The following is a 22,657-nucleotide window of genomic DNA, read 5'->3' as shown; positions in this document are numbered from 1 at the left end:
TTCCTACATGTCACCTACCTTTTATAGTTACATTTCCTTAAATTTGAGTTTTTTTTTAATGCAATGAATCAGTTTTTAATGTATCATTAAAGAAACAATCAAAAGGCTGATTTGGATGCCACTTTCGGTTATCAAAAGAGACTAAAGTTCTCAGTTTAGGGCGCTTTAAGCATCGTTGACTTTAAGCAGAAGTTAATTAATCTCAGGATGTTTAGGAAAATATGTGGAATGCTACAGAATGGATTTAAACAGACCTGAAAGCATAACCGTATTATCCAAAATAATAAACAAACATGCAAGAGGTGGGGATTTGTACTATATTATCTGCATGCGCGTATTCCATGTGGGCATGGCTTAATACTAAACCCATTGCAGCTGGACTACCCCGATTCCTTGTGTAGAAGGCAGCCTGATACCCAAGGGTCTTATCTAATAATCAACACACTTGCCCAATGCTGCCTTAGCCCCACTGTGGTCGATTTGGTAAAAGTACTTCAGAAAAATTCCAGGAAATTGCCCTTAGTTTCAATTTGAGTGTGTCAGATACACAGGCAGAGGTACAACCTCAGCTAATGCTCCTGTAGGGCTCTGTAGGTGGGTATGGCTCAATGGGAAGAGCAGCGCGAGCGCAAATTAGGTGCGCTTTTACTCCGTCTCGAGCTCTTAAACGTGCACCTGATCATTGCAGCGCTGTGAGGACCAGAGAGATGCACGGGGCAAGACGCGGAAACCATTCTACATCACCACTCTTAAATTTACTATAGTAACTTTACTTAAGGCAGAAATGGATTCATAATACATATAATCATAACACTACTTCTGCTCTATTAAATTTGTCATAGGCTACATTAGGGGAGTTAGGGAATATAATACATGTTTGTTACTAATATATATATATATATATATATGTGTATTTATTGTTTTAAATGTGTTAAGAGTAGGTCTACCGTTTATAATTACAATGAAGTAGATCCATGCCCCATATGGTCTTGTTGCGAAATACCACTGTTAAAACCATAGACTGTAAAAAAAGATGGCCGACGCCCCTTCGCTCTTTTCCATTGGTGAGAACTGAAGCCGCCAGTGTCCCGATATTGCGCTGACATCTTGGGACTTGAGTCTGCACAGTTGCGATTTCGGGACCAGACCTGCGCAGTAGTGAGCAGGAAGTAAAGCCGCGAAATCAAGGCCCCGCCCTCACTCTCGCTGAATCAATCGCAAGGACACGCCCCTGCACTTTTGACTTTTGACTTATGACGGTGTGAATTAATTAATTATAGAAATGTAGATATTAAATTTAAAGCTCCAATCTCCTCAGTCCTCCGAAGATCCCGAAAAAAAGTCAGTTGGCGCTTCAGTGACTACTTCGCTCAGAGAACCTGTCAATCACAGCTGTCAATCATGATGTCACAGCAGCGTTTTTATAGCATCAAATAACTAAAAACAAACTTATTTTGAAAACAAACACTTGAAATGACATCAACGTGATAGAAATGACAGTAAATGACAGAAACTATCTTTGGAAAAAAGATATGTGAAGTGTAATTAAATTGTTTAGTTGGTCTCAGGTCCCGTTGAATAACATGGGGAGGCGGGGTTTATGACCTATACTAGGACCAGCCACCGGGGGGCGATCGAGACGTTTTGGCTTCACTTTTGAGGGCTTGTGCGGCACACTTGGTTAAAACTATGTAAGTAAATACATTTCCATTTCCATTAGGACAAATGAAAAATACACTTTTTTTTTAAAAAAATGTAATTTTTTTTTTTAAATATATATTAAAATAGGCTAAAATATTTTTGCATCAGTGTAAGAAACTATAACTGCTTTTGTTTTCCTTCAGAAATCCCAAGACATGAAAAGGAGTTCCAACTCAGTCACACTGTGAGAATAATTTAGTCACATAAATTAGGTGTCGTTCATCGAAAAAAGGTTGAGAACCACTTGTGTAGATGCTCACATTTCATCTGTTTTAAGTGTCGTGTGTGTTTTTTCCATCTGCTGCCTTTGCCACGTATTATGAAGGCAGCAGGAACTTCTCTGTCCTCATGTTACCCCTGGGATCTGAGTGAAGGAATTTGGGTATGAAAACATTTTGTGTGGTGTACGTTACAATGAATGGTGTGTATATGAGCTGGTTTCCGTTCGTCAGCCTCTGTGCAATCTGGTCACACCTGCTGTGTGCACTATTGAAATGCATTATGTCTTTCAGGTCATTCTTATTTTCCAGGTGTGTGTTTATGTGACAGTGGGGCTGTTTCTTTAGGGGACGTTTACATGGGATGCGTTCTTGGATTCCAAAACAGCTTTTTGGTGCAACAAAATTGAACCGAATGACGGGGCCTCAACGCATTTTGATTTAACTTGACAAACAGGACGCTCAAAAAAACAGCGCGTAATGTGACGCAACAGCCAAATATGTTGATGTCCGTGGCTGTAGCAGTGTTGCTTTAAAGGGGATTCATTTAAAGACTTTTGGGTGTTACCTTGTAAACTGCTAAAGTACAGCACAATAATTAAATCAGTCCAAGATTTCCATGTAAATCCTATTAAAAACAGAAAATGGTCTAACTCTTTCTTTCTCAATGTACAGAGGACGGAAGAGGAGAACCACATTTGAAGGACTCTCAGCTGCCAGACGCCTGAATCGTAAGTAGCCGCATGAAGCACACCTCTTAATTGATTTATGTTACTGGAGGAAAAACATGATGCAGAACATTAAAGGGACAGTTCACCCAAAAATGAAAATTCTCTCATCATTTACTCCCCCTCATGCTATTCCAGATGTGTGACTGACTTTCTTCTGCAGAACACAAATTAAGATTTATAGAAGAATATCTCAGCTCTGTAGGTCCTTACAATGCAAGTGAATGGGTGCCAAAATGAAGCTCCAAAATCCACATAAGGTCATCATAATAGTACTCGTCACCAGATGACTCTAGTGGTTAAATCCATGTCATCTGAAGCAATATGATAGAAGGAGAATGTAAAAATTGTTTGGTTTCTCACACACACCTGTTTTTGCTGATTCGCATTCTTCATGCATATAGCAACTGGGCAGGGAGGAGAATATATGTTTAAAAATTACTTTAAAACTGTTTCTCACCCACACCTATCATATCATGTGTGAACACATGAATTAAACAACTGGAGTCATATGGATTACTTTTATGCTACATTTATGTTGATTCTGGAGCTTAGAAAGGTTGGCACCCATTCACTTGCATTGTATGGACCTACAGAGCTGAAATATTCCTCTAAAAATCTTCATTTGTGTTCTGCAGAAGAAAGAAAGTCACACACATCTGGGATGGCATGAGGGTGAGTAAATGATGAGAGAATTTTCATTTTTGGGTGCACTGTCCCTTTAAGTCACTTCTCAGGTAAGATATGTAGACAAGGTTTACATTTATGCATTTGGGAGATGCTTTTATCCAAAGCGAATTACAGCGCACTTATTACAGGGACAATCCCCCCGGAGCAACCTGGATTTAAGTGCTCAAGGACACAAATGTGGGAATTGAACCAGCAACCTTCTGATTACCAGTTATGCACTTTAGCCCACTATGCCCCCACCACTCCATAGACATGGTTTAGACATGGTCTGAACTATTAGCCTATTAGTCAGTATAATTAGTCTATTTTGGCAGTGGTAATTATCTCCGTAGGTGTGTCTCTCTCTCTCTCTCTCTCTCTCTCTCTCTCAAATTCAAATTCAAATGAGCTTTATTGGCATGACTGTATACAGTGTACAAAGTTGCCAAAGCATTGAGTAATAAACACATTACAAACATAAAAACAACAACATGTGTTTGTATATATAATAAATGAATAATAATGATAATAATAAAAATAAAAAAAAAAATACAAATGACAAAGTAAAAAAATGGAGAGCAATTCTCTCTCTCTCATTCTCTCTCTCTCTCTCTCTCTCTCTCTCTCTCTCTCTCACTCTCTCTCTCATCTCTCTCTCTCTCTCTCTCTCTCACTCATTCTCTCTCACTCATTCTCTCTCTCTCTCTCTCTCTCTTTCTCACTCATTCTCTCTCTCATTCTCTCTCTCTCAATTTCAATTTTTTTTTCCAATTTAAAAGTACTTTATTGGCATGATTGTGTTTAAATAAAATATTGCCAAAGCATTAATACACAAAACAGATAATGACAAAACAAATAATAATGATAAAATGGTAACAAATAACAATAAAAATAGAATTAAAATCTCTCTCTCTGTGTGTGGTATTGGTTGTGCTTTAACAGCTATTAATAAATAAAAAAATAATAATAAAAAAATGCACGATCAAGAACATTTAATACTGCAGGTCATGAAAATCCAACGTTCTGGTATTGTGTTTTTAAACCGAACTGGTTCTTGATTACCAAGCCCAACTATACGACATGTGTTCCAAGAGCCCGTGGGGCGTATGAGACCGTCTTTTCAGTTTAATCGTTTGCAGATTCGCTGGTCTTGGTCGGTATGTAAACTTCTATATCTGTCAGTGGTCTCTGACTTTGGTTTGCTTGTACACGGCTTTTTGTTTGCTTACATTGTGAAGGAGTCGTCTGAGGCGTTTCTCCAGAATGTTTTTACTATTTTATAGTAATAATAATGTAGTGATCGCCAAGCTACAGCAGCACGAGGTGCTTTCCCCTTCAGCCTGAATGCGTTAAATACTGTAACATAAGTCACTACAAACACACACGTGCTTTTATTGAAATACAATCCGTTTATGGTCTGCTCCCGGATGTGATGGTGTTATAAAATAAAGGTGTAGAGACCCACCCAGTCGCCCATTGTTCTTTTCGTTAAAGCGAGGAAGTGGACTTTCACAACTGCCCTCTATGGCGGTCGCTCTCCCTGTGTGGTTGAAGCCGACCTGATACATTGGAGAGGGAATTATACGAGACGGACCGCGTTTCTGTGTTTGTCTTTGCATATCTGCTTGCACTTAGAGTCGTCGTGTGCTCGGCCAGTCTTGCAGATGGTTAATAATGTATGTCTCGTCACGCTTTTGTAAATGAAAGGTAAACCGATATTGTGCGGATGGGGCGATTCTGTCATTGATGAATTTTTAAAGAGCTGCGCTGCTTGAGGCCGCTGGTCTGTTTATAATATCTTGCTTTGAAAAGGTATTTCGAGTTGAGGCCGGGCGAGAGAGATAAACTATAAGAGAAACGACTGGGGGTGATGGAGCCTCACTGTCTTCTAATATGAAATGTTTCATCTGTGATGAATAATGCATAAGCTCTGATCGCAGTGTGTGCCACACAATATGGTTTTGATACGTTTTATTTGATCTCATGCAGGGCAAATGGACTAAAGGGTGTAGGGTCTCTGAGCGATTGCACAGACTGCACTGCTCAATAAGAGATAGTGTGGGACTAGTCCGGTCTGTTAACTCAACATGAAATCAATATGGACAATTTTCATTATCTTTCATAAATGTAATCACTTTTGACATCTCTGAAACAACTTATCTGTTGAGGGGAAAGGTCACATCAACCAATAAATATCATAATGTAGCATCCACGAAGTCAGTCATATCCCTATGGAAAAATAAAGTCCTGACGTTCATGATTTAATATTCTGTTTCACTCGTAAAATCATTGTATTAAAGATGGTAAATACCTTGGAAATTGTGTTTCAGTTTGTCTTTAGCCTATTCCACTCTCATCCTGGATGCATTAACGCATTCAAAATGTAAAACGTTTAAAGCTGCGTACACACTGCTAGTGACTTTGTCGCTGCAGGTCGCCAGTAGCTGGCGGTGAAGTCGCTAGTGGGCGTTCCCACTACTGGTTGCCTAGTAACGTTTCTAAATGACATTCACGGATGTCATTCCATTGCTCTTGACAGCAAATTGGTTTTCTTGGCGCTAAAAGCAAACATTTTGGAGGGAAAAGACTAAATATAAATGGAATCAGTACATAAAATGCTTTATATCAAAGATGAATGAGAAACAAGGCGTGCTGTTTGCCATAGCGGCTGTTTATCTGCGGCTAACATAAGCGCCGGTCTGTCTGGGTCCACAAAACCATTAAATCTTGGAGTCAGCACGGCGAGTACCACCGGCTGGTGCAAGAGCTGCGGCTGGATATACCATATCCATATCATAGAGCACTGGAAAATTGCGAACAGCAAGAATTAGCCTTTCATCCATCTTTCCAGAGAGAGAGAGAGAGAGAGAGAGAGAGAGAGAGAGAGAGAGAGAGAGAGAGAGAGATCGATCACGTGAGCTCTCCCGTCTTCTCTCCTGTTGGCTGTCGCTTCCGTTAGTCACTCTTCATTTGAATAAAGTTGAACTTGTCTCAATTGACGTCCACATCTAGTCACCAACGGTCGCGACAGCTCGTGTCAACGGTAGTCGCTGTGCTCTCATTGAAAGTGAATGGGATGGAGTCGCTGTCGTGCGCGATGTTTCTGGCAGTGTGTACGCAGCTTAACACGTTTACCGATTTTGCATTATATGTGGACATTTCAGCTCCGCGTGAGGCGCAACCTTTGTGATGTGTCTCGCGCTTCCGTCTTGACAAACAATTTGGGTAAAGTATCATTTACGTGCGCCGTGCCGGTGCTAAAAGCAAAACAAGGCTTTCTCTGCAAGCGCTTTTCATGTGGAGTTCAAAACGGCACGAATCATGTAAATGCGACTTTACGATTGCTGTAGCAATGTGTTTAGCCACAATTAATATCGTGGAGGATGAGGGTTTAAGGGACTAGTCAACACTTAAGACTTTGGAAAACGTTTAATGTTACTTGTATCTTGCTATTTTATATAATTTCTGTTTTTATATTGTAGAATACTGTAAAGGGATCAATGAAAAGGAGGCGAGAACCGGCTTGACGATATAAATAATAGTTTTAATGATAAACTTAGAAGACAACATAAACACACACATGACGGACATGTCCGTAAACGATCTCTCAATCTCTCCCGCACGATCCCCTGCAGTCGACCTTTAACCCTCACGGAGGCATAATTAGCCTAATACGGGACCGGGTGTGTAGGATCACGACCCGGCCCCGCCCTCCGCCCTGCCACAAATACCTTGTTCGAAAATGTTACGGTGCTGTTAGCTAGCTTTCACTTGACTGAGCTGTTGACTTAGCCACACCCCTTCATTCCTAAACCCCGCCTCGAAAGATAATTTTTGACAGAAACAGAGCAAAAGAGCAGCATTTGCAGCATGCCGTTACTGTCAAATTCAACATTGGCACAATAGCGCCCTCAAGTGACAAACATTGTGAATCACAGCCTCAATGATCCACTTCAAATACAACACTATGAGAACAAGCAAAATGATTGACAGGCGAAAAACGTCAATGTCTCTGGACCCTCGGACACATTTTTGTTTGCTGTTTATAACGTCTACAGCGGTCACAGAGACCGCTGAGATATCTCGGGACACTTATTTCATTCATATCTTTCAGAGAGTAGGAAAGTTTTTTGCATACTTTTCCATGAAAAGATCACTTAAATCACCTTTAATAATATATTAGTTTTATGTTTGTTTTCTTTTCCTTTCTAAGAAGAAACAATGTATTTTGTCAGGACAAAAAGTGTGTATATATAGAGTCAAATGTATGCACTTCGAAATCTGCAATTAATAGCGATTAACTGAAAAATCATACGATTAAGCGTTTTAAATATTTTAATCGACACACAGCAGCAGTTACAAGCAATGAATCATATATTGGTGTGAATCCACTTCAATAGTGAATGCCACCATGTGGATTTGTAGACATTTGACATGTCGGCATGTCCCATAGTCAGTGTTCCTTTATGATCATGCCTTATCATCAGAACTTGATAGAGCTGGTGAGAGACCATCCTATACTAAACCATTTTGTATTTTCTTTTTCATTCTCTTCTATTCGTTTCTCTTTAATAATTCACGATTTCCCTGCATGGTTCGTAGGTAAGGCCACTGACGGCAGCCATTTAGTCTGCACGACTCCACTGTGCTCCAGTCCACTCCAATGGGAAATGGGTGGGGTACACCTCTTTTCAAACCTAAAAACTACTGTACACATAGAGTCCAACTCCGAAGAACCAAGTCTAAAAGAATGTCTGAAACGGCAGTCCTTGATTAGCACAACAAAGCTTCAAATTGTTGTCCAAATGAATGAATTGGATGGACACCAAATCAGAGACGCGCATCTTTCTATGACATTCCAGTGGACTCATTTGTGGGTTAACGCCACCATGTGATCACAGGTGGCATAGTTTTAGATCTGTTTCCAAGCACTTTGTTTCTGACTTTGATCAGGCTGTCCACGTCTTTTGTTCTCAATTTGGCCTAAAGCGGACAAGTCTTGTGGGGTTTTTCTGATGAGCTGATCTCTTGATGTCGTTCCAGGAGAGGATCATGTGAGTGTAATGTGTAATCTCTAATGTGATGTAATATGGAGCAATTGGACTGCAACTGAATTATGTATACACCTAACTCTTGTTTTGCATTTTATCTGTCCAAGTTGTAATGCATTAATTCTACCAGATAGCATAGACGATGAGACACTTCACATAATTGCTTCGTTTTGTGGCTCATTCCACTGTTGCACTTAAATCTAAATTGTTGCTTGAATTTTAGGGCACCGTGGGCACATTCCACATCCAAAAATGGCCACAACCCTCCATGTCTATTTCTCTCCTTTTAGTCCGTTGAAAAATGTGCAGTCTCCGGTCAGTATTCTCATTCATGTTTCGGAAGTATGGTTTAAAAACAGGAAATACATTCAGCAAACTGCATTAAGCCCACCCTGCCCTGCTTTGGCAACAGGAAGCTGTGACTTCACTCTTGTGTGTAGGTGGTTGGCATTGTTACTGAGGTTCCACAGTGCTTAGTTCAGAGTCCCACTAGAGGGCAGTACCTGCAGATACATGCAGACACATGTTCTTAATGAGGAATGTCTTCTCACATTACATCCATGCTTTCATCTATATCACATTTTACTGTGAATCCCTCCCTTTATCTATATTATAGCTTTTCTAATTATCAATGCACCAAAACTATGGAAATGCTAATCTAGTTTAATGTGTTAACTCTTAAATAAATTGTGCATTATATTTTGTTCAGAACAAGCCTACAAATGAAGCCCCATTAACTTTTCTTGATGCATTTATTTACAAGCACTCTCCTGTATCATGGCTGAAAGAACTTTTTTGTTAAAAAAATAAAATGTTACTAATAAGAGAGTGCAACAAAAATATTTACTTCAGCCAAATCTACTTTGATAAACCTATAATGATGATTTCTATTTTAGAGCCGTCAGGACGGATTTAGCTGGAAATTGTATACATTCGTCATTCGCCCATACGTGTTCACGTCATATCCGTACACAGAAAATAAGCTCTGGCTACTGTAGAGCGTGTATGGTGTGGGAGTAGCTGAAGCTGAAAGTTTGTTGTCAATGAACTAGAAGAATTGACCATGGATCATTTAAAATGGCAAACCTCTGGGGAGTCGCCGATTGTAAAAACAAAGAATCTACAAGCAAAAAGGGAAAGCGACACAGTCACTAATAAAACCTGAATCAACATTGGCTTGGCGACAACTCCGAGATCTGGTGAGGTGAGGGAGGTTGGGAACAGATGGCAGTGATAAGGGCAGTGCATTATGGGAAGTGTAGTCCGGGAGGAAAAAAAAAACAATTCAAAATAAGAGTCCATAGAACAGAACGGAGAATAACGGTGTCATTTTCCCCCCCTTTAATGGGCGACTCCTGGCGTCCCAAGGAAGATGATCAGGAGGCCTGGGGGGGCGGCTTCAGGGCTGAGAATGGATCTGGAGGCCTAGGAGTCGGCCTCATAGCAGGGATAGGATCAGGAGGTTTGGGAGGCAGCTCTATGGAGGGAACGGAGCCTGGCGTTTTGGCCGCAGGAGGTGGAAACTTAGGAGGCAGGTCAAGAGGCGGAGCAGCAGGAGTAGGGACTTGAGGTCTCAATGGCAGAGCCGTAGATTGGTCCGGAGACAGAGCCACGGGAGGATGGAGGATTTGGGTCTCGAGGAGGAGCAGGTGGAGCCACAGAAGGATTGGAGATTTGAGACCTAGGTGGTGGAGATCGTGGTGTAGTGGGCTGAACCATTAGAGGTGGAGATCCAGGGAATGAGGGTGGAGCTGAGGTAGATACTGTGGGCGATGGAGAGGCTCGACGGGCGAAGCCGTGGTAGGCGGAGCATCCACTGTGGGAGGAGATTCAATGTCCTCATCCTCCCTACCCACAGTGAAAGGGGAGCCACAAAGTTGCAGAGCCACCTCCACGAATTCACACAGCATCCAGTGAGGATCCACCGGAGGAAGAAAATCACTATAAAATATCATACTAAATATCACAATGTAACAATACAAGAATTGACAAGGGAATTAACAAAACAGGAGGGTATTTATACATGGGGGGTAGATGAGGGAATGGAGAACAGGTGAGGGGATTGGGAACAGGTGGCAGTGATGAGGGCAGTGCATTATGGGAAGTGTAGTCCGTGTGAAACTTGTATGTTGTTTTGTTTTAGAGACCCACCATATGCCTCCACTTAACGGTATTCTTCAATATCGAGTTGATAGCAGATTAGTAGAAATCTGTTAGAAATGGCTAGAAATCTCTACAGTATGTTGTGTTTTCCATATCAACTTGATTTGGTAAAAGTGTACATGATTTTGCTGCGCCGCTGTTGGGAGTGTCAGGTCATGAATCTTCCATACAAGCGTGTACTTGTGCCTCAATGTGCAGGTGTTCGGATGACTCAGATTCACTGCAGAATATTGGCACATTCACTCTAATAAATGGCAAGTAATGATTCCCCCCTCTGCTCTTGGCTCACTTGAGCTGCTGCTAACCACTCGTTTTCATGCTGGCAACAACATGTGTGCTTTCATGCCAAACCAGCTGACTCTTAGACTGAAGCTACCCATTCATGGAAGTTTGGCACATGCGATTAATCAAGGGAAACCAAGCTCATTGGGCCCGCTGCTCATTTTGGCTATAGAGACATTTACCTGCAGCAATCTTTAAAGTTGTGCAGCTGTAAGAGGTTCCTGCAGCACACTTACATTTTGGTATGTCAATGGCTCCTCTAGTTTCGTTATAGCTTTTCATTCTGTTGTATTTTCAATCCACATCCTAACTTGGGATTTATTAAAACCATTCTAGGTTGTTTTGAAAATCAATAGGTGTCTTTCTTTCAGGCAGAGAAGAATCAACCAAACATGGCACTTTTATGGAAAAGTAGTTTAAGGGCCCATGCCACTATAATCGCTTTTTTTTGTGTGTCGGCTCTGTTTCTCCGAAGACAGGTATGGTCTAACATGATGACTCCTCTTCGGCAACATCATCCACATGTGTCGCTTGAGTTTACGGGAGCAAATCATAAACGGCCTGTGCAAGGGAGTCTCGCCATGGCTTTCAAGCAGCCTCTTGCTGCAAGCTCAGATGGAGTTAAAGTGGTAACGAATGCCATAGGAGTATTTACATTGCTGCCATTATAAATTTGACAATTGAGTGATAAGTACATGTGGTGAGCTGAAAGGCAAAAGACACAGAAATCTGCAATGCTAATGCCTTAATTTTGTTACAAGAAGCTACAGTCAGAAAGAGGGTACAGGAGTCCGCAGTGTTTTGGATGTGAACCGGCGAGTTCACTTTCAGAGCGCGACGGCGCAAATAGAAACCAAGCAATCGACAAAATGTCCCATCGCTCGTCACGGCTGATTAGGACAAAAACTCTTGATTAACATGGAAAAGATACCTTGCGTGTCGTTTGGTGTCTGGTAACAACACGGATTGACAGTGGCTTCCTCGGCCTCTTCCATCTCTGTTCAAACAAATAAGGCTGGGCATAGAAATGCATCTCTTCTTCATCTACAAACTCTTCGGACATGTTTTGTAAGTTCTGTTCTCTGGTTTGTGTGCAGCTGTGTTGTGTTCTGTCCCTTCTCACGGGCGGGTCAGGGATGATTTTCACTAAATAATACATTTGATTTCAGTTTGTTTCTCACTAAAACGTATCTTATACATTCAAAGCAAGGCATGACTAGCATGCAATAATGATTTAGACTTTTGAATCATACATTTGCATTCTTTTGAAGCTTGAAGATGTGGTCATATTGACTGCATTGTTATTTTTGGGTGAACTGTCCCTTTAAGGCTCTTTGTGGCTTGATTGCTTTGCAATAAACTAAGATTATTGCAGTGTCCTAATGCATTATACTGAAAATATGCTGGATGCTGCAACTCTTTGATTTCATTATGCCAAGGCTTTTCCCTTTGTTTCAGGCTATTTCTGATCTTGTCATGGTTGGGAGAATGAATGAGTTTCTGTCTGTGCGGGCCTTTGTTGATTTGATCTTTTTACTCAGGCAACAAGGCTAGAGATTCCACAGAGAGAACAATGAGTCACAGTGTCAAGGCTCCTTATAGTGAAGCTCTATATTTGTTTGTGAGGAGTTTTACTCCAGAACGCCATTCTGATGTGGCATGCAGGTGTAAAAGGTCTTTTGAAAGTGAGATAAGAGAATGCATCTTAAAGGTGCATTATGTATCAATTTTCATGTAATATTCGCCTTTTTTTTGCCAATGTGTGAACGGCTTGTAACGCAACTTAAAAAATTTGCCCTTCCCGGACTTCCTAGGTTGCCTATTAAAGACTGATTTTCATGAGAAGGGAGCGGGTCTGTTTTGCCGGGAACATCCAAAGGACGTGACATTAATGTGCACTCCGAGAGCCTTGCCTCAGGCAGTAATAACTTGCGCTATTCAACAGTGACAAACAAACAAACATCCATCTGGCTAAGCAGTAACGGGATCGTGGTCGAGCGAAAACTAGAGTGAACATCGGCAGGGCATTTGATTCCTCGTGGGACCTTCGTCCGGTTTTGGGGATCAAAACCGTACCTGAATTAACGTTCTTCTTATTGGACCGGTAAGCTTACATAACTGCAAAGCATGTGACATATAGTGCCATTAGGATTGATCTGTGTCATTTTAGCTAACTTGATCATGCCTGCTAACGCTGACGAATTGAAAGCTACCTTGCTTTGTAACTTTCAAACAATTTCAACGATCTTCTCTTTATACTAAAAGTCAGGTATACAGGATAAATGTAAGCAAATACGCTGGTTTCTTGATCGTAGTACAACATAAAACATGCAATAGTGCAACATTGCAGTGCAACAGGAAACTGTCTGGTATAGTTCGCTAGTATGTAGCTGTATGCTATGTTAGCTGATAAGGAGTTTTAGCTTAGCCTCAAAGTTTGTAGTAAAACAATCATAACGGTGTCATTTTAATTATGCTACCTCATCTGTCAGCATGATGCCGGTGAATCACGTTTAGCCTCTTTGTACGTTACGTCATTATTTTGGCTGATGCTCGCTCGCGTCCTGATGGAGCGTGTGCACGAGCGCGAGCAACAGGTAGCTGCTGCAGTTCACTAATAACAAGGGTCTCTGAATCTTACATACTGCACCTTTAAGCTAGTATCACATCACCTATTTTTTTCCCCCTCTGATTTTAAGTTGTAAATGTAAGAGGTCGTAAGGAGTCTGTATGTCTGTTACGCTTCCATTTTGATTTGGTGAATGTGACCGATTTCAGCAAAACGGTCAATTGAAGTTTGAAGGCCCATACAATTATTCCATAAGACTCCAGTGGTTTAATCCATGTCTTCAGAAGTGATATAATAGGTGTGGGTGAAAAAGAAATCAATATTTAAGTCCTTTTTTTTACTGTAAATCTACTCTTTCTCAATCAGACACCTTCTGGTCAGGGCTGGTCAAAGGTGGATTTTTATAGTCAAGAAGGACTTAAATATTGATCTGTTTCTCACCCACACCTATCATATATTTTCTAAAGACATTGATTAACCACTGGAGTCATATGGATTACGTTTATGCTGGCTATGAAGGCCTTTTTGGGCCGTCTGAGTGCTGGTTACCATTCACTTGCATTATAAGGACCGACTGAGCTGTGATATTCTTCTAATAATCTTCAAATGTGTTCTGCAGAAGAAAGTCAGTCACACAGCGATGCATCTTAAGTGATCACATTCCCATTTTGACAGTAAGTGCTTGATATAACTTTTTTGTTCTGATCGTTTTTGCTCCGCTATGGATTTTTGATGTTCCTCCTAGTGGTAGACCAATAATAGCAATAGCTCAGAGTCTAATTCCAGTTCCTTACACATGACTCCAAAGCTCATTGGTTGAGTTGTTTTGCACATTCTGTGAAGGGCTTCATAGGAATACATTGTTACACTCTACAGTCCCAGCTAAATTTGTCTTTTAAGCCTAACAGGTCCACTTCTCTCTTTCTCACGCTCTCTTTAACACATAAGCTATCCCTAATTCCCTCCTTTTTTATCTTTCGACAATCGCCTCTCCTAACTCTTCCTTACCCAACCATGTAGTTTCAAAAGCAATTGTTCTTCCCCCTCCCTCAGAGTCTGCACCTTGAGATGATATTTCCAGTTCATTTCTAGCCTGCTGGAGCCGAGGACCTCCTTGCATGTCCTCTGCACACTTGGCTGATCACATCTGACTTCCTGAATACTGAGCAGGTTGACTCAGTCTATTGCAATGGCCACATCTTGTCATGGAAGCAGCTGGTGTGGCGTGAAAAAGTGAATCACGGTTTAACACTTTATTCAAAAGAACCAGTCCAGACTCGTCTATAAAGTGGCAAAGTGACTACGTTTGGTCACTTCACAAACTGAAGCTGCTTTTGAAATTGCAGAGCCTTAAATTGCGTAACGTCTTCTTGGAGCTCCTCCATCTGCAGTTGGTCAAATGGATGGTCCCTATTGAACTTGCGTCAGCTACTTTAAATCCTATTAATGAGGGTAAAGAGCACAACTTATATTACGGACAATACAGTACCCTCATTAAGGTGGGAACAATTAAAATCACCGTTATCACAAATGGTTGCCTTGTACTTTATATACCTGTAAGGCAGAGGCCCCTGTTGATTTCGGGTATGGTGAAAAGTGATTCGCCCTGATTATATTATACTTGTCTATTTATAGTTCCCCGACTGGTTGCCTGGAGCTACTGTACATGTTTGCCCACCCCTCATACCACTGTACCTTGAAATATCATCTTTAGCCAATACGGTGATCTCTTCAGTGGAATCTCTTTATCAGCAGTCATATTATTCACTGAGTCAGACAATTTTCATATCTCTCACAGGACCCATGGGAGACCTGCCCATTCGCTAATCAGATTCGATGATTGAGATTAAGCGGGAGAGCTCAATACTTTTGTTAGATAAGGTTAGAGTGGAGATGGACTTGAAAATGTTGAGATCGGAAGCATTTTGGAAACTGGATAGAATGTGTTTGTGCTAAAGGCGGTTTGCTCATGGTTTGTTAGTGTCTGATATTTCTTTCCCACTTTCCCAAATTGGCTAAGTGCCTTTTGGGGAAATGTTGATCTGTCTTTGTTATCATTGACTTTAATTGCTTGGCAATTGATATAAATATTTGTTACTTTTCCTGCTTTCAAATTGTGGCATAGAAGGCTGCATGCATGATATTGAGGAAGAGTGCAATACGAGGTGTGGTGTTGGATAAAGCGGTATGTGACATGCAATGTGATCATCCTATGCTGATGTCATTGGAGCGTGTGGAACATCAGAACCCCCACCACCCACATATATTGCAGTTTGAGGAAAAAAAGGACTGATTATTCCAGAGATTGCCATCTATCTATATATATATATATGCACCGATCGGCCACAACATTAAACCACCTGCTTAATATTGTGTGAGTCCCCCTCGTGCCGCCAAAACAGCGCCAACCCGCATCTCATAATAGATCTGAGTTACCTCAGACTTTTAGTTCGTACCAGTCTGGCCATTCTCCGCTGACCAGGGCTCCAGACTAAAAAAATGACTTTAGAGCCGTTGGCTCCTAAACCGAAACATTAAGGAGCCAAATCACAGAATTGCTCAATTGAAATTGCTGTTCAGAAACAAGATAGAAAGCAGAAGACAAACTGCTGACAACCCATTTAATATGAGGTTTAATAAACCGTATTTATGGTTGAGAAGATGAGTTTGCATTCCCCTTTGTCTCATAAATGTTCACACCCCTTTCATAATTTATGCAAATATAATTTTAAGTTTAAATTTAGTTCTGCTCTTCATAATGTATATTACAGATATTTATATAAAGTATAGTATGCATATAGTAGTGTGTTGTCTTCTTGAGCATCAATTAATATATATATATATATATATAGTATATTATATTTTGTTTAAAATATTGCCTTTGTCTTTCTTTACTGTTACCGGATGGACACGGAGACAACAAGGGTGCAAATTGAATGAATATCCCAGATACAGTTTATTGTGCTACTCCAATCCCAATCAATAACTACCAGATGGAAAAAACTGTGTTTATAATTAAACACACTTTTAATTATAAAGACACCTGAAATACACATGGGACTATTATTTTGAAATTGTGAGCTCACTGACATCTGATTCGCCGAGAAAGTGAATCTAATTCAGACTGCTAACCTGAGCTTCTGAGTTCAAACGCTCAGTTGTTTTCGGGTGATTCATGAAAAAGAGCCGGTTCAAAAGAGTCATTTGTTCACGACTCTCGCCTTGGGTTTGTTGTTGCATGCGGTGCAGCGAGCTCGTCAGAAACAGAACGGGTGAAAGTGGTGCAACACACTGGTAAAGATGTATTCAATAACTCACACGATAATATCTGATGAAACCGCATATGAACGCACACAATCGGACTGTCGCCAAAGGTGACTAGATTTTTAATTATTATCGCAATCAATTAATCCTCTGTCAAATTGTACAGAACGGTTATCCGAGTTACCATAGAGTTTGTCATTTCGAGTCACCATTGTTTTTGTCACCATTCGGAGTAAATTCTAGAGACTGTTGTGTGTGAAAATCCCAGAAATACTCAAACCAGCCCGTCTGGCACCAACAATCATGCCACGCTCCAAATCACGGAGATCACATTTTTTCCCCATTCTGTTGGTTGATGTGAACATTAACTGAAGCTCCTGACCCGTATCTGCATGATGTTATGCACTGCTGCCACACGATTGGCTGATTGGATAATCACATGGATGATTGTTGGTGCACAAACAGGCTGGTATGAGTATTTCCATGCACTCTAGAATTTACTCCGAAATATATATAATTTGTTAAAAACTAATAGCTATCCGATCGTGAAAATACCAGGTGTAAATCCCCTCCGAAACGTATTCGAGACATATTGCAATCCGATCAGAGACTTCAGGAGGTGGTTTGAGACTCATTCCAGACGAAACTGATCAAGTGTAAATGCATCTGGCTGTTCAAGATGCAAATGTAAACTTTACTCCGCCAAAACAGCACTACGTCAACTTAAAAGTTATTTGTTTATCATCTCACAGTTCAAATTGCAATTACAATATTTTTACAAATCAAAGCAATATGACTATATCATGCATGACTCCCTCTGATGCTAACACACAATCCTGTAGGAAACACTGTTAATCACTTTAATACCTTTTGATGCGTTATAATCTGGTTTTCTCCATTAAAATAGCCAAGTAAGCTGCAATGGTGTTCAATCACAAACAAACAATAGATTGCTGTATTATCAAATCACTATATCACTATATATACTATAACATACAAGTGTTAGTTCCGGTCCTCGAATCTTATTGGACGAGAGGCGTTCCATGAGCTCTGTTAGTCTGACACCATCATCACTCGGACGCTTCACTGTGTGTGTGTCACTCCGCTTGTGTTCGTGCCGTTCTAAACTAAAGTGTAAGAGCAGTGCAGATGTGTTAAAAGCTATGGTTTGCATTTTGTTTTTTTACATTTACATATGTTAGCCAGCAGGTGGAGGCAAAAGATAATTTTTGTGTGTTATATGAGCCAGGTAGGTGATGTGAAGTGAACCCGTGTCAGCCGTTTTCATACAACAGCACTTTGTGATGGCGTGTATTACTATACTACACTACAAAAGCAAGGAAATGGCTTTAAACGAACAACTTCAGAATTATGGCTCATCACAGCTGAGAGAGACAACAAACTGATTAATTACACAGTGGGTGCTGTTTAAAATTGCAGAGGACATTGCGGTTTCTATAGTGATCGACTCTTGGAATAGGGAGAATTACCCCTGATTGGATGCTATTTTACCACTTCAGAAAGCTGACAGCATCTCTGCTTGGGAGTGGCAACAGTTGATCGCACATCTCTTGCGCTCTCTCTCTCTCTCACACACACACACACATCCTTTTTTTTATCCAATAACTTGTTAAAAACAGAACAAGCCATGATACGATTTCTGAAGTACCTTTTTTTTATTACTAACAGATGTTTGGACGCATCATTTGGTTTGAACCAGCAGCGGCAGATTCTGATCCGTTGCGTAAATAAAGTAGTTCCATGTACTCAGTTTTTCCTATTTTTTTTATTTACTTGTTCATTGAACTGTTGTATATAAGCAATATCACATGAGCAGGACTGCGATATGGCCCTATATCAGCACTGCTGTGATTTACCTACGACACTCATCCTGCAGCCGAATCACATCAGTGCTGATATAGGCCCATATCGCACTCTTGCTTGTGTGATATTGCTTAAAAATATAATATAATCTCTCTCTCTCTTTATATATATATATATATATATATATATAGAGAGAGAGAGAGAGAGACTATAGTATATATTTAAGCAATATCACACGAGCAAGAGTGCGATATGGGCCTATATCAGCACTGCTGCGATTACCTACTGACACTCATCCTGCAGCCGAATCGCATCAGTGCTGATATAGGCCCATATCAGCACTCTTGCTGCGTGTGATATTGCTTACATTTATACTATAAACTATAAGAGAGCAAGAGATTATAGTATATATTTAAGCAATATCACATGAGCAAGAGTGTGATATGGGCCTATAATATATATATATATATATATATATATATATATATATATATATATATATATATATATATATATATATATATATATATATATATATATATATATATATATTTTTTAATCTAAATTACAAAGTTTTTAGAGACATTTTAATGCTATTTTGTGTGAAAATGTAAAACATTTTCTTTGCAAGAGAAAAGTTAAAAAAATTGGACTAGTTAATTTTCATTTGTCAAACAATACATGTCTTGTATTGCTGACAAAATCAGTATTACAGTAGAACTGTAAAAACAAATACTTGTGTGTGTGTGTGTGTGTGTGTGTGTGTGTGTGTGTGTGTGTGTGTGTGTGTGTGTGTGTGTGTGTGTGTGTGTGTGCGCGTGTGTGTGCGTGCGTGCGCAATGCACTAATGGTTGCACTATAAGAACAGTTAGGTTTGGCTCTTTCATTTTGCCCATGCATCCACAATGCACTGAAATCTGATTAACATTATTGTGTTCGAGAGAAAATATCCTGGCAATAATGAATAATATGCCAATAATAATAGTTATATTAGGTTATTACAGTTCACAGGTTGGTTCTCTGCTACCCCAGCTTTTAATCAGAGTAATCCCAAATTAATATTCTGTGCACAATATTATGCATACTGCAATAATGAGTTAGTAGTATGCCATTGTTAATAGTATTAGATGCTACAAATCCAGATGTAGCTGACACTGGTATGTGAGTAACCGGAGGCAGTGCAGTTGCTGAGATGTGTGGGAGGAGAGATGGAGGGAGGGGCTTCCAGAGCCGGTGTTCATCGAGATGCTCAGAAGAGTGCAGTGTGTCAGAGTGAGGAAGAGGGAGGGAGAGATACGGAAGAGATGTTGCTTCATCACAAGCAGCTGAGGGAATTGCAGGGAGGGTGAGCGTGGCCTGCTGTAGGGAGACACTCACTGACTGCCTCTTCTGAAGCCATCTGAGGATCATCACCCACCTGCAAGAACAACTGGATCTTCATACTTGTGGCAAAGCTGCAGGAAACCTACAGGTATCCTCCCTGCCTTGAAGAGCAAACGCCTGATGGAAAGAAGACTTAATCTAGACAACTGCGTCCTTCTGTGAACTCTCTGAGGGTTGTCGTCTTTCTGTCCAAATGCCACAGGAACTCTTTCTAGAATTGGAGAGAGGCCGTAGACTAAACTGGGTTGTAACTGCTGAATACTGACTTTCTGTGACCTCTTTGGATCCGGGAAAACTTCACTTCCGCAGTTCACTTTTTACATGATGCAAGTGACTCTGCTCCCAGTCCGTCACTGAAAAGCTGACCGCACATTTATTTAAATCGAAGGCTGCTGATTACTTTGAGAAACCTCTCTTCTTCCAGGACTTGATTTATCATTCTCATCCAAAGTTTCTTTGGTTTCTGATGAGCAGGTCAATGTGTGGCTGTGGCTGCAGCATCATCTCGTCGCTAATGAAGAGGCTGGGCCGCTCCGCTTGCTGCTCAGACCTGCTGTCCTGCAGCCACACCTCCGAGCATCTTCAGCGTCTGGCCACTGGCTGCCCACCTCAGCATAAGGTAACTGGCTGGTCTAGACAAACTTGAGTCGTAGTACACTAGCATGTTTGTTATAGGGAGCCTTGGGTTTCTACGCAATTCTGTAGGCCAGTCGCTGAAGTCTTGGACCATGGGTAGATTTAATGGAAGCGAGTGAGAATGAGGCGGTGCGTTCAGTCTGCTCATTGGGTTTTACTGTTGTGTATCTTGTTGTTGATTTATCAGCTGACAAAACATTGAAGAAATGACTTTCCGTAAATTTCCAGGGGGCACAAAACTTCGAAAACAAGTTGCGACAGATCTTAACCCCCATTGAATATACTGTACGTCTGTCGCTCACTCCCTTGTTTTAAAGTTAGTTTTAATTAGTTGAACATTCACAAAGATGTGCATTTATGGCGAAAGCACTCCGAGCTGTTATTAGTGCCTGATGAAGATGGTGCAGTCTGGATCAGGACAGCAGGACTGACCTTGCAGTAGTGTTTCCATTGTCATTTGGCCATTAGAAGGACCAGAGAGAGACCATGGAAGTAATTGATTTTGTAATGGAACCAGGTGATTTAGTGGTTGTCCTGCTACCGTGACAACTTTGAAGTGCCGTGTATTCTTAATGGACGTCTGTTAAAGCCTGTCTCCGTCTGATTTCTTGGGTTGCTTCTCAATCAGCTCCCAAGTTCAGTATTCAGGGCACTGGTCAGGGCACTGGTCAGGGCACTGGTCAGGGACTGTCCCAATCACGAAATCGTTCCAGTGCACTGAAACATCATCATGTCTTCTGAAGTCTCAAGTCAATGAAAGGATACTGACATGATAGGGTCATGTACACTGCGTTGTTGCTGATTAATATCAGCTGCGTATAAAGTGGAACCTCGAAATCTTGTTGTAGGTAAATTAATCAGTGTTCCAATATTCAGTGGATCAATAACTTTGCCATTGGTCAAATTCGTATTAATGTACTGATACACGACAAAAGGAGCTAGGGAGCGAGATGAGACACACCCTCATTCTCTGCTAGTGAAGAGTGTTTTATTGCACAGAACAATTTGCTCACAATGGAGAAGAGGAGGATGTGAGGTCATGGACCCTCATATGCTGCCTTCAGTCAATACATTGTGTTCAGATTGTTGAGAGGTACTGACAATCCTGCTCTATCTGTTTGGAAAGCACTGCCTCTGTGCTGCTCTCACTTTGCACAAGATTGATCTGGTCCATCTTGGGAAAATATTTATACCCCAGCAAATGTGATAAAGTGCTGTGAAGGGGCAAAAAAAAAGCGTATCTACTCTAATACTGGCTACGGCGTTGAGAGAATGGAAAATTGAGATTAACTTATTTTGACGGCAGGCAGTGATTTGGTCTTTCCTCCACAATCAGGACGATCATTACATTTTGTGTTCAATATAAAGGAATGCATTGTGTTTTTCCCAGTTTCAGATGGCACAGGAATGGCTTTGATCCTGAGTTTAAGAAGCCTTGTTTATTATTAAAGAAACTAACGGTGCATAAGTGTAATGTGCTTGCAGATTTAAAGGGCACCTATTATGGCATTTAAAATGTTCCTAATATTGTTTTGGGAGTCCCCAACAACAGTTTTACATGCATGCAATGACAAAAAACAACGGCTCAACGGCTCATTTTTCCAAACCCCTCCTTTGCGTGACGCTAATCTGCGGTGATTGGTCAGATGACCCAGTCAGTTGTGATTGGTATACTCTGTGCAGAGATTGTCGGAAACGGAACGCCCATCACCGCTTTGTAGTAAATAAATCAAAACCAGAGAAGGAATTAGAGTTGATTTATGTTAGCGATCATAGCCCAAAGTTCGGTGGTAAACACCCAATCAGTTATTGTTTGCGTTAGCCCAACGCATAAACATATTGATAAAGCACTGCATTACTACAAGTTATTGCTCTATTCTTTATGACAACTCCAATAACATCGACAAACATTTCACATATTTCAAAAACATTGACATTGGAGACCTAGAAGCTGCACTGAGCGTAACTTACACAACACACACACATACTTATTAACATGCTAAAAAACACATAAAAGCAACAATCATTAATAATACTTACAGGTTGTGATTCGGAGGAGGAAGCTGATCCAAATAAACTTGGTACTGAACCTTCCTTCAGTATCAACCGGCTCGCGAATCCACACTTGAAAGCATTCATGTTCGTAAAGCAATCGTCATTAAAATGAGG

The 22,657-nt window shown here is 40.7% G+C and overlaps 1 protein-coding gene across 2 annotated transcripts in view; it reads left to right on the top strand.

Annotated features, from left to right (window-relative positions):
* LOC127651457 (F-box/WD repeat-containing protein 7-like) overlaps positions 1-22,657 on the top strand; it is a 173,246-nt gene that overhangs the window by 30,125 nt on the left and 120,464 nt on the right. Inside the window, exon 2 of one of the 2 annotated variants that reach the window (XM_052137288.1) lies at positions 2,595-2,650. The exons of the other annotated variant lie outside the window; for it this stretch is intronic. The gene's annotated coding sequence lies outside the window, so the exon portion shown is untranslated. The remainder of the gene's footprint in view (positions 1-2,594; positions 2,651-22,657) is intronic. 2 annotated transcript variants of the gene reach the window in all.

Source organism: Xyrauchen texanus, chromosome 11 (genome assembly GCF_025860055.1).
Source record: "Xyrauchen texanus isolate HMW12.3.18 chromosome 11, RBS_HiC_50CHRs, whole genome shotgun sequence".
NCBI classification, from domain to species: domain Eukaryota; kingdom Metazoa; phylum Chordata; class Actinopteri; order Cypriniformes; family Catostomidae; genus Xyrauchen; species Xyrauchen texanus.
This window is presented reverse-complemented; position numbering and strand designations above follow the sequence as displayed.